At 39.5% G+C, this 12,610-nt stretch overlaps 4 long non-coding RNA genes across 4 annotated transcripts; 3 read left to right on the forward strand and 1 right to left on the reverse strand.

Moving 5' to 3' along the window:
• The first annotated feature begins 1,925 nt into the window (after window positions 1–1,925).
• On the forward strand, window positions 1,926–3,572 carry LOC146371765 (uncharacterized). The gene is made up of 3 exons (XR_014802805.1): window positions 1,926–2,933; window positions 3,009–3,071; window positions 3,156–3,572. It is a non-coding gene; the product is annotated as an uncharacterized LOC146371765 (long non-coding RNA).
• Window positions 3,573–6,650: 3,078 nt separating this feature from the next.
• LOC146371766 (uncharacterized) lies at window positions 6,651–7,884 on the forward strand. Its single transcript, XR_014802799.1, has 3 exons — window positions 6,651–7,331; window positions 7,597–7,658; window positions 7,734–7,884. It is a non-coding gene; the product is annotated as an uncharacterized LOC146371766 (long non-coding RNA).
• A 225-nt stretch (window positions 7,885–8,109) lies between these two features.
• LOC146371767 (uncharacterized) lies at window positions 8,110–9,740 on the reverse strand. Its single transcript, XR_014802800.1, has 2 exons — window positions 8,775–9,740; window positions 8,110–8,694 (listed from the first exon to the last, which is right to left on the reverse strand). It is a non-coding gene; the product is annotated as an uncharacterized LOC146371767 (long non-coding RNA).
• Window positions 9,741–11,549: 1,809 nt separating this feature from the next.
• LOC146371768 (uncharacterized) lies at window positions 11,550–12,609 on the forward strand. The gene is made up of 3 exons (XR_014802807.1): window positions 11,550–12,056; window positions 12,322–12,383; window positions 12,459–12,609. It is a non-coding gene; the product is annotated as an uncharacterized LOC146371768 (long non-coding RNA).
• Window position 12,610: the final 1 nt, after the last annotated feature.

Genomic DNA, 12,610 nt, shown 5'->3' on the forward strand with positions numbered 1-12,610 from the left:
GACTGAATCCAGGTAGGTGCCAAAAATAGTGATCTTTATTTACACACTTGCGCAGAGTGTGGGAAGAAACTTGCAACAACAATCTTACAATCTTCAACGAGCAGACCGCTCCCCATCCTTATATTACCCTGATGACATCACAGTTAGATCTTACTGGAAATGATAACAGTTCAAAAAGTTCTCCTTATATAGACATCCGATACTACTTTCGAGACAAACAAGTTTGTGATATGTTGTGCAATTTTGTGAGACTGTGTGTCCAACCGAGAGATTGTCCTGAGACGACCTCCCTGTTCTTAGTACGTGCGGGAGTGAACGTGCGTACTTTCCATGACTCTCTATGTGCATGTTGGTGTGGGCCTGAATATGTGTGTAAGTGAATGTAGAAGGCCCTACTGGACCCACAGCTTCGAGAGGTGTGAATACAATGATATGGATACCATTTGCAACAGCTTAAGCAGATAGAAAGAATGATAGAGAACAACAATAGACTAATTAAAGTGATGATAATATACATACATTAATATTTTGCTCAGATTACCATAGATATAATTCAGAGATTATTCTGTCAACTGGTTCGACAATGATGAATGATTGATCAATGATAGTTCTGATTATAAATTGTCACCGTAAGAATACAAAATAAAATATCTCTTGTCCACACCACATATACAGTACATCACTTTATGTGGAACAGAAAGGGGAGTGGACAATTTCAGCCGAACATTAAGACAGTAATTCTCAAAATAAATCTTGGAAAATAAACTTTTATATGTAAATGTTATTCTTTGTAAATAAGGACTGTGACTTTAAAGCCTGTAGATTTTTAAGATGTTAATCATTATCTGACTTTTATCACGAATCAGATTATTTTCCTGGTGATGCCTGAGGGAGGTGGATATCTTGGAAGAGAAGAAAAACACAATCCAAACAAACATCTTGCCTGACCAGTACTGTTTTCCAGTAAGGAGAAACAGATTCTATGTTCCAATACCAAACTTACATTTAAACTTTGACAACACTTTCAAGTTTAATCATCTGAACTCGTGTTAAATAAGTCACTGTTATCTATTGTACACTGCATCATACATTTGTTTAATATCATTTTAGGAATTGTAGGAATGGCTGTCACTATGTGTACTTTGATTTTTTTCCCCTTAAATTAACTTGGCTGTCACTGCTTTTTTTGGTTGAAGGAGGCACATGATAGACACATAGTGTGTGCATATCAAACGTCACAAAGGATAATGCCTATTACCCTAACACACACTTGTTAACTACTTATAGATATGTAAAGGTTAGTCCTTCTTTTACAATGCTGAAGATTTAGACTATGAGCCAATGTAAAGTTTATAATAATAATGGATTGCATTTATATAGCACTTTTCGGGGCCCTCAAAGCGCTTTACAATTCCACTATTCATCCACGCTCACATTCACACACTGGTGGAGGCAAGCTACAGTTGTAACCACAGCTGCCCTGGGGCAGACTGACAGAAGCGAGGCTGCCATATTGCGCCATCGGCCCCTCTGGCCATCATCAGTAGGCGGTAGGTGAAGTGTCTTGCCCAAGGACACAACGACCGAGACTGTACGAGCCAGGGCTCGAACCGGCAACCTTCCGGTTACAAGACGAACTGCCAACTCTTTGACCCACGACCGCACAAATTTATAGCACATTTGCATAAAATAAAAAGCACTGATAATTACCAAAATCATTTTTTATGTTTCTGTAATGGTTAGTGCAGCAGTATGCACGAGCTGAATTGTAAGTATTGTTATCCATTAATTTTCAAATTTACGGTTTTATAAAAAAGAAGAAGAAATAGTAAACTAATTATTAATGCCTATTACCCTAACACACAAGTTGTGTGTCACGACTTAAGCGAGTCACCATGGAGACGGAGGGAAAGAAGGCACGGTCAATGTATTTTACAGCGCTTGAGGCCGAAATTCTGATGGCAGCATATGCCGATAACATGCAAATTTTGCGGAAAAAAAGTAACACAGCCTCAGCTGCAAAAGAAAGGGAGCATGCATGGCAAAACATAGCCGACAGAGTCAATGCGTGAGTGTTAATTTAAACATTGATCTAGGGATTTCCACCCATTTAACACGTTATTTTATTATATTTTATTTTATTTTTTATTTTATACATTTTATTTTGTGATGTGATGTGAGCGCAGGTGCAACCCAACAGGCCCCAAACGTTCCTGGCAGCAAGTAAAAATGAAATATAAAAATATAGTCCAAACAGGTAAGGTGTAATTGTATTATGAGCCATAGTGCTTGGTCTGTTTGTCCTATGTAAATCAATTGCAGTTAGAGGCTACATTAATTTTCTTTCTGTAAGCACTTATTGAAATTATCCGAGCACATTACAAGTACATATTTGCTTACTCTGTATGCTCAAATGTGACCCGTTATAGCCAACAGAAAAAAAGCGGAGGCCCGAAAAACAGGTGGGGGTCCTCCACCACCACCACTCACAGAGGCTCAGCAGTTGGCCCTCAGCCAAAACAGTGGGCACCCTGTGGCTGAAGGCATCTCTGCGGGGACATCCTCTGAGTCAATAACCCCGCAAGACACAAGTGCCTACATAAGGGGTAAATCCAAAATAATACATGATGTGCATACATCCTTTCTTCACAGTCACCTTTGCAGTGCTACTCATTCATTTGATAAACTCTTTACCATAATGAATTATTTTGTAGTGAAGTTATTTCCCTACTGATTTTGCCTTCCCTCAGTCTTGGTTGTCTTTGAGAGCATAATGACAATGAAGTGTAAGGTGATTGGTATATGTTTGTTAATTGCCATTTGGTCCCTTGTAAGTTATAAGTGACCTGTATAAACCTCATATTCTATCAGTTGATGGTGATGGTGTACTGCATCTGGTGCAGCCTCCTGTTGAGCCAGACCAACATGCAGTTGTGAGTACTCTTAATACTCCACAGATTATATGAGTTTACAGTAAAACAGCAATGTTGTTAATTTCTTTACTACAGGAAAATAATGAAGAAACATTGACAGCTGTTACAGAGGAGGAAGCAACAGAGACACTTTATGAGGTTTACATCTTACAATGGAAAATATAACAATTGAATAAAATGTGGTACTATAATAAAACCATGGACTTTCCATGTCTCTAACAGAGTGATGATGGAAATGAACAGGAAGAGGGTCCAGCCACTTCTCCAACAAACCTTTCCTCAGCAAGATGTTCAGCACTGATTTACAACCAACCTAAGTAGGCATGTACTATGAATGTCAATGCTATTTTCTGTGTTTCAATAGCTCCCTGTAAAGCAGCTGTACAAGACCTATTTGATCAAGAAAATAAAAAAATGCGACTTGGAAATGGAACACTTCAAGCAGCAGATCCAAAAGACCAAGATTGAGATTTTACTGCTGGAACATCAGTTAAGGGTGGGTGAAGTGGTCAGAGATGGACGAATTATTTCAGTGTTTGAACAACATAATAATATACTTATTAATACTTTGTGTACAGGAAATACAGGCGACCAATAAAGCCAGTTGAACAAAAAATCTGTTTATTCGTCTTTCAACATGTTGAGGTGATGGGTCAAAGGAAATGATTGTGACATATGGTGTCTCTGACTGCTCTTCCATCTTGTATGTCCGTGGGAGGGTCAGGATGTTCATGGTTTGGATCACTGCTGATGTTTGGTTCAGAAGGACAGTGTTCTCCTCTAATTGTGGCAATGTTGTGAAGAATCACACATGCCACAATAATGTCACATGCCCTTTCTGGGGTGACCCTGAGTCTTTGAAGGCACTGGAACCGGGCCTTAAGCATTCCGATAGTCATTTCAACTCTGGCTCTTGTCCTGCAATGAGCCAGATTATGTCGCTGCTGTGGGCCCGGTTCAGGGTCAGGGTAAGGGGTAAGCAAATAGGGTAAACATGGATACCCCCTATCACCAAGCAAGTAGCCAGTGAACTCTCCTAAGACAGAAGGATACACTTCAGTTCAAATGTCCCTGTAGCAATCGGTCTTTATATATTTTAAAGTATTTTCAACTCACCATGTCCAAATTTTGTGCTCAGTGTACAGTCACGAAAAATTTGTGAGTCATGAACAGAGCCTGGCCACTTGGCTTCCACATTTGTGATAATGTTGGCAGCATCACATATGATCTTCACAGTGCAGAGAACACAAATTAGCATCCATTACTATAATGAAATAATTTGTTAGTTTGAAATGCTACAGGGAACTATGTACCTGTACATTAATGCTGTGGAAAGACTTCCTGTTCACATAGTCTCCTTCATTTACTGAAGGAGCAATGATTGGAATGTGAGTGCCATCTATACAGCCAATCACGCCTGGGAACCCTGAAAATAAATGTAAAATTTAAGTAGTAGTTCAAGTATCACCACATCATGAATTAAGTTTTGTTCATCCTGATACCTGCAATTTTGTGGAATCCCTCTTTGATAAATCTTGTGGGTCTATGACCGGGGAACACCACAAACGAGTACAGGAGACGTTTCAGTGCAACTGTAACATTCCTGACTGCCCGACAGACGGTAGCCTTGGAAACGTGCTCAGCGTCACCAATATTATACAGAAAGCTCCCGTTTGCAAAAAAACGAAGTGCAATACAAATAATATGTACAGAACTGAGAGAATGTCCGCGATGTGTCACATGAGCAATATTAGGCCTGAGGATGTTATTCAAATGAATTATAGATTGTGCTGAAAAACGGTAACGTTCACACAGAAAATCATCAGGAAATGATAAAATGTCCAAACGCGCTCTAATCACTCTCTCCCGGCGGAGAGCTCTGCGGAGAATTTGGGCTTCAACATCTACTGGCTCTTCAAGGAAGGGGCACGCCATGTCTGACACTTCCTACAGTCAGGTTTCCGACAAAGAGGCGGAGAAAGTCAGGGTTAGTTGAAGTAAACCTGCTAGGGGGCAGGTTAGCTTCACGGAGTGTGTCGTCATAGTAACTCACTCAGAATTAATCTAAACTCGCTTTGTGAAACCGAAAAGCCAGAGTTTTCGTTAACTCAGGGAATACTTACTCAGAGTTTGCACTAAACCGGCTTTCTGAAACAGGGCCCCGCAGGCAAACCTGACTCACCACACAAATTCTTCAAACTGGCTTTAAAAATAACAAACACAAAGAAGGAAATTTATTCGCAACAGAACGGTGGGAACAATCACGCTTTCCTCTTGCTGTGACATTAAATACCAATGAAGAAATACTAATGAGGCTCAGCAAATTCAAGCATTAAAAATCTTTTTGCATCTCTGATTTCTTTTTCTGTAGTTTCCACAATGCAATCATGGGTAAATAAAAGCTAAAGGTGACAAAGGCTCGCCCGCATTACGCATGTGAGCTGTTGTCACTAGACCACATATACAGTACATCACTTTATGTGGAACAGAAAGGGGAGTGGACAATTTCAGCCGAACATTAAGACAGTAATTCTCAAAATAAATCTTGGAAAATAAACTTTTATATGTAAATATTATTCTTTGTAAATAAGGACTGTGACTTTAAAGCCTGTAGATTTTTAAGATGTTAATCATTATCTGACTTTTATCACGAATCAGATTATTTTCCTGGTGATGCCTGAGGGAGGTGGATATCTTGGAAGAGAAGAAAAACACAATCCAAACAAACATCTTGCCTGACCAGTACTGTTTTCCAGTAAGGAGAAACAGATTCTATGTTCCAATACCAAACTTACATTTAAACTTTGACAACACTTTCAAGTTTAATCATCTGAACTCGTGTTAAATAAGTCACTGTTATCTATTGTACACTGCATCATACATTTGTTTAATATCATTTTAGGAATTGTAGGAATGGCTGTCACTATGTGTACTTTGATTTTTTTCCCCTTAAATTAACTTGGCTGTCACTGCTTTTTTTGGTTGAAGGAGGCACATGATAGACACATAGTGTGTGCATATCAAACGTCACAAAGGATAATGCCTATTACCCTAACACACACTTGTTAACTACTTATAGATATGTAAAGGTTAGTCCTTCTTTTACAATGCTGAAGATTTAGACTATGAGCCAATGTAAAGTTTATAATAATAATGGATTGCATTTATATAGCACTTTTCGGGGCCCTCAAAGCGCTTTACAATTCCACTATTCATCCACGCTCACATTCACACACTGGTGGAGGCAAGCTACAGTTGTAACCACAGCTGCCCTGGGGCAGACTGACAGAAGCGAGGCTGCCATATTGCGCCATCGGCCCCTCTGGCCATCATCAGTAGGCGGTAGGTGAAGTGTCTTGCCAAAGGACACAACGACCGAGACTGTACGAGCCAGGGCTCGAACCGGCAACCTTCCGGTTACAAGACGAACTGCCAACTCTTTGACCCACGACCGCACAAATTTATAGCACATTTGCATAAAATAAAAAGCACTGATAATTACCAAAATCATTTTTTATGTTTCTGTAATGGTTAGTGCAGCAGTATGCACGAGCTGAATTGTAAGTATTGTTATCCATTAATTTTCAAATTTACTGTTTTATAAAAAAGAAGAAGAAATAGTAAACTAATTATTAATGCCTATTACCCTAACACACAAGTTGTGTGTCACGACTTAAGCGAGTCACCATGGAGACGGAGGGAAAGAAGGCACGGTCAATGTATTTTACAGCGCTTGAGGCCGAAATTCTGATGGCAGCATATGCCGATAACATGCAAATTTTGCGGAAAAAAAGTAACACAGCCTCAGCTGCAAAAGAAAGGGAGCATGCATGGCAAAACATAGCCGACAGAGTCAATGCGTGAGTGTTAATTTAAACATTGATCTAGGGATTTCCACCCATTTAACACGTTATTTTATTATATTTTATTTTATTTTTTATTTTATACATTTTATTTTGTGATGTGATGTGAGCGCAGGTGCAACCCAACAGGCCCCAAACGTTCCTGGCAGCAAGTAAAAATGAAATATAAAAATATAGTCCAAACAGGTAAGGTGTAATTGTATTATGAGCCATAGTGCTTGGTCTGTTTGTCCTATGTAAATCAATTGCAGTTAGAGGCTACATTAATTTTCTTTCTGTAAGCACTTATTGAAATTATCCGAGCACATTACAAGTACATATTTGCTTACTCTGTATGCTCAAATGTGACCCGTTATAGCCAACAGAAAAAAAGCGGAGGCCCGAAAAACAGGTGGGGGTCCTCCACCACCACCACTCACAGAGGCTCAGCAGTTGGCCCTCAGCCAAAACAGTGGGCACCCTGTGGCTGAAGGCATCTCTGCGGGGACATCCTCTGAGTCAATAACCCCGCAAGACACAAGTGCCTACATAAGAGGTAAATTCAAAATAATACATGATGTGCATACATCCTTTCTTCACAGTCACCTTTGCAGTGCTACTCATTCATTTGATAAACTCTTTACCATAATGAATTATTTTGTAGTGAAGTTATTTCCCTACTGATTTTGCCTTCCCTCAGTCTTGGTTGTCTTTGAGAGCATAATGACAATGAAGTGTAAGGTGATTGGTATATGTTTGTTAATTGCCATTTGGTCTCTTGTAAGTTATAAGTGACCTGTATAAACCTCATATTCTATCAGTTGATGGTGATGGTGTACTGCATCTGGTGCAGCCTCCTGTTGAGCCAGACCAACATGCAGTTGTGAGTACTCTTAATACTCCACAGATTATATGAGTTTACAGTAAAACAGCAATGTTGTTAATTTCTTTACTACAGGAAAATAATGAAGAAACATTGACAGCTGTTACAGAGGAGGAAGCAACAGAGACACTTTATGAGGTTTACATCTTACAATGGAAAATATAACAATTGAATAAAATGTGGTACTATAATAAAACCATGGACTTTCTATGTCTCTAACAGAGTGATGATGAAAATGAACAGGAAGAGGGTCCAGCCACTTCTCCAACAAACCTTTCCTCAGTAAGATGTTCAGCACTGATTTACAACCAACCTAAGTAGGCATGTACTATGAATGTCAATGCTATTTTCTGTGTTTCAATAGCTCCCTGTAAAGCAGCTGTACAAGACCTATTTGATCAAGAAAATAAAAAAATGCGACTTGGAAATGGAACACTTCAAGCAGCAGATCCAAAAGACCAAGATTGAGATTTTACTGCTGGAACATCAGTTAAGGGTGGGTGAAGTGGTCAGAGATGGACGAATTATTTCAGTGTTTGAACAACATAATAATATACTTATTAATACTTTGTGTACAGGAAATACAGGCGACCAATAAAGCCAGTTGAACAAAAAATCTGTTTATTCGTCTTTCAACATGTTGAGGTGATGGGTCAAAGGAAATGATTGTGACATATGGTGTCTCTGACTGCTCTTCCATCTTGTATGTCCGTGGGAGGGTCAGGATGTTCATGGTTTGGATCACTGCTGATGTTTGGTTCAGAAGGACAGTGTTCTCCTCTAATTGTGGCAATGTTGTGAAGAATCACACATGCCACAATAATGTCACATGCCCTTTCTGGGGTGACCCTGAGTCTTTGAAGGCACTGGAACCGGGCCTTAAGCATTCCGATAGTCATTTCAACTCTGGCTCTTGTCCTGCAATGAGCCAGATTATGTCGCTGCTGTGGGCCCGGTTCAGGGTCAGGGTAAGGGGTAAGCAAATAGGGTAAACATGGATACCCCCTATCACCAAGCAAGTAGCCAGTGAACTCTCCTAAGACAGAAGGATACACTTCAGTTCAAATGTCCCTGTAGCAATCGGTCTTTATATATTTTAAAGTATTTTCAACTCACCATGTCCAAATTTTGTGCTCAGTGTACATTCACGAAAAATTTGTGAGTCATGAACAGAGCCTGGCCACTTGGCTTCCACATTTATGATAATGTTGGCAGCATCACATATGATCTTCACAGTGCAGAGAACACAAATTAGCATCCATTACTATAATGAAATAATTTGTTAGTTTGAAATGCTACAGGGAACTATGTACCTGTACATTAATGCTGTGGAAAGACTTCCTGTTCACATAGTCTCCTTCATTTACTGAAGGAGCAATGATTGGAATGTGAGTGCCATCTATACAGCCAATCACGCCTGGGAACCCTGAAAATAAATGTAAAATTTAAGTAGTAGTTCAAGTATCACCACATCATGAATTAAGTTTTATTCATCCTGATACCTGCAATTTTGTGGAATCCCTCTTTGATAAATCTTGTGGGTCTATGACCGGGGAACACCACAAACGAGTACAGGAGACGTTTCAGTGCAACTGTAACATTCCTGACTGCCCGACAGACGGTAGCCTTGGAAACGTGCTCAGCGTCACCAATATTATACAGAAAGCTCCCGTTTGCAAAAAAACGAAGTGCAATACAAATAATATGTACAGAACTGAGAGAATGTCCGCGATGTGTCACATGAGCAATATTAGGCCTGAGGATGTTATTCAAATGAATTATAGATTGTGCTGAAAAACGGTAACGTTCACACAGAAAATCATCAGGAAATGATAAAATGTCCAAACGCGCTCTAATCACTCTCTCCCGGCGGAGAGCTCTGCGGAGAATTTGGGCTTCAACATCTACTGGCTCTTCAAGGAAGGGGCACGCCATGTCTGACACTTCCTACAGTCAGGTTTCCGACAAAGAGGCGGAGAAAGTCAGGGTTAGTTGAAGTAAACCTGCTAGGGGGCAGGTTAGCTTCACGGAGTGTGTCGTCATAGTAACTCACTCAGAATTAATCTAAACTCGCTTTGTGAAACCGAAAAGCCAGAGTTTTCGTTAACTCAGGGAATACTTACTCAGAGTTTGCACTAAACCGGCTTTCTGAAACAGGGCCCCGCAGGCAAACCTGACTCACCACACAAATTCTTCAAACTGGCTTTAAAAATAACAAACACAAAGAAGGAAATTTATTCGCAACAGAACGGTGGGAACAATCACGCTTTCCTCTTGCTGTGACATTAAATACCAATGAAGAAATACTAATGAGGCTCAGCAAATTCAAGCATTAAAAATCTTTTTGCATCTCTGATTTCTTTTTCTGTAGTTTCCACAATGCAATCATGGGTAAATAAAAGCTAAAGGTGACAAAGGCTCGCCCGCATTACGCATGTGAGCTGTTGTCACTAGACCACATATACAGTACATCACTTTATGTGGAACAGAAAGGGGAGTGGACAATTTCAGCCGAACATTAAGACAGTAATTCTCAAAATAAATCTTGGAAAATAAACTTTTATATGTAAATGTTATTCTTTGTAAATAAGGACTGTGACTTTAAAGCCTGTAGATTTTTAAGATGTTAATCATTATCTGACTTTTATCACGAATCAGATTATTTTCCTGGTGATGCCTGAGGGAGGTGGATATCTTGGAAGAGAAGAAAAACACAATCCAAACAAACATCTTGCCTGACCAGTACTGTTTTCCAGTAAGGAGAAACAGATTCTATGTTCCAATACCAAACTTACATTTAAACTTTGACAACACTTTCAAGTTTAATCATCTGAACTCGTGTTAAATAAGTCACTGTTATCTATTGTACACTGCATCATACATTTGTTTAATATCATTTTAGGAATTGTAGGAATGGCTGTCACTATGTGTACTTTGATTTTTTTCCCCTTAAATTAACTTGGCTGTCACTGCTTTTTTTGGTTGAAGGAGGCACATGATAGACACATAGTGTGTGCATATCAAACGTCACAAAGGATAATGCCTATTACCCTAACACACACTTGTTAACTACTTATAGATATGTAAAGGTTAGTCCTTCTTTTACAATGCTGAAGATTTAGACTATGAGCCAATGTAAAGTTTATAATAATAATGGATTGCATTTATATAGCACTTTTCGGGGCCCTCAAAGCGCTTTACAATTCCACTATTCATCCACGCTCACATTCACACACTGGTGGAGGCAAGCTACAGTTGTAACCACAGCTGCCCTGGGGCAGACTGACAGAAGCGAGGCTGCCATATTGCGCCATCGGCCCCTCTGGCCATCATCAGTAGGCGGTAGGTGAAGTGTCTTGCCAAAGGACACAACGACCGAGACTGTACGAGCCAGGGCTCGAACCGGCAACCTTCCGGTTACAAGACGAACTGCCAACTCTTTGACCCACGACCGCACAAATTTATAGCACATTTGCATAAAATAAAAAGCACTGATAATTACCAAAATCATTTTTTATGTTTCTGTAATGGTTAGTGCAGCAGTATGCACGAGCTGAATTGTAAGTATTGTTATCCATTAATTTTCAAATTTACTGTTTTATAAAAAAGAAGAAGAAATAGTAAACTAATTATTAATGCCTATTACCCTAACACACAAGTTGTGTGTCACGACTTAAGCGAGTCACCATGGAGACGGAGGGAAAGAAGGTGCGGTCAATGTATTTTACAGCGCTTGAGGCCGAAATTCTGATGGCAGCATATGCCGATAACATGCAAATTTTGCGGAAAAAAAGTAACACAGCCTCAGCTGCAAAAGAAAGGGAGCATGCATGGCAAAACATAGCCGACAGAGTCAATGCGTGAGTGTTAATTTAAACACTGATCTAGGGATTTCCACCCATTTAACACGTTATTTTATTATATTTTATTTTATTTTTTATTTTATACATTTTATTTTGTGATGTGATGTGAGCGCAGGTGCAACCCAACAGGCCCCAAACGTTCCTGGCAGCAAGTAAAAATGAAATATAAAAATATAGTCCAAACAGGTAAGGTGTAATTGTATTATGAGCCATAGTGCTTGGTCTGTTTGTCCTATGTAAATCAATTGCAGTTAGAGGCTACATTAATTTTCTTTCTGTAAGCACTTATTGAAATTATCCGAGCACATTACAAGTACATATTTGCTTACTCTGTATGCTCAAATGTGACCCGTTATAGCCAACAGAAAAAAAGCGGAGGCCCGAAAAACAGGTGGGGGTCCTCCACCACCACCACTCACAGAGGCTCAGCAGTTGGCCCTCAGCCAAAACAGTGGGCACCCTGTGGCTGAAGGCATCTCTGCGGGGACATCCTCTGAGTCAATAACCCCGCAAGACACAAGTGCCTACATAAGAGGTAAATTCAAAATAATACATGATGTGCATACATCCTTTCTTCACAGTCACCTTTGCAGTGCTACTCATTCATTTGATAAACTCTTTACCATAATGAATTATTTTGTAGTGAAGTTATTTCCCTACTGATTTTGCCTTCCCTCAGTCTTGGTTGTCTTTGAGAGCATAATGACAATGAAGTGTAAGGTGATTGGTATATGTTTGTTAATTGCCATTTGGTCTCTTGTAAGTTATAAGTGACCTGTATAAACCTCATATTCTATCAGTTGATGGTGATGGTGTACTGCATCTGGTGCAGCCTCCTGTTGAGCCAGACCAACATGCAGTTGTGAGTACTCTTAATACTCCACAGATTATATGAGTTTACAGTAAAACAGCAATGTTGTTAATTTCTTTACTACAGGAAAATAATGAAGAAACATTGACAGCTGTTACAGAGGAGGAAGCAACAGAGACACTTTATGAGGTTTACATCTTACAATGGAAAATATAACAATTGAATAAAATGTGGTACTATAATAAAACCATGGACTTTCTATGTCTCTAACAGAGTGA

Source organism: Perissodus microlepis, chromosome 15, assembly GCF_051167445.1.
Source record: "Perissodus microlepis isolate ML-2025 ecotype Zambia chromosome 15, ASM5116744v1, whole genome shotgun sequence".
NCBI lineage: Eukaryota > Metazoa > Chordata > Actinopteri > Cichliformes > Cichlidae > Perissodus > Perissodus microlepis.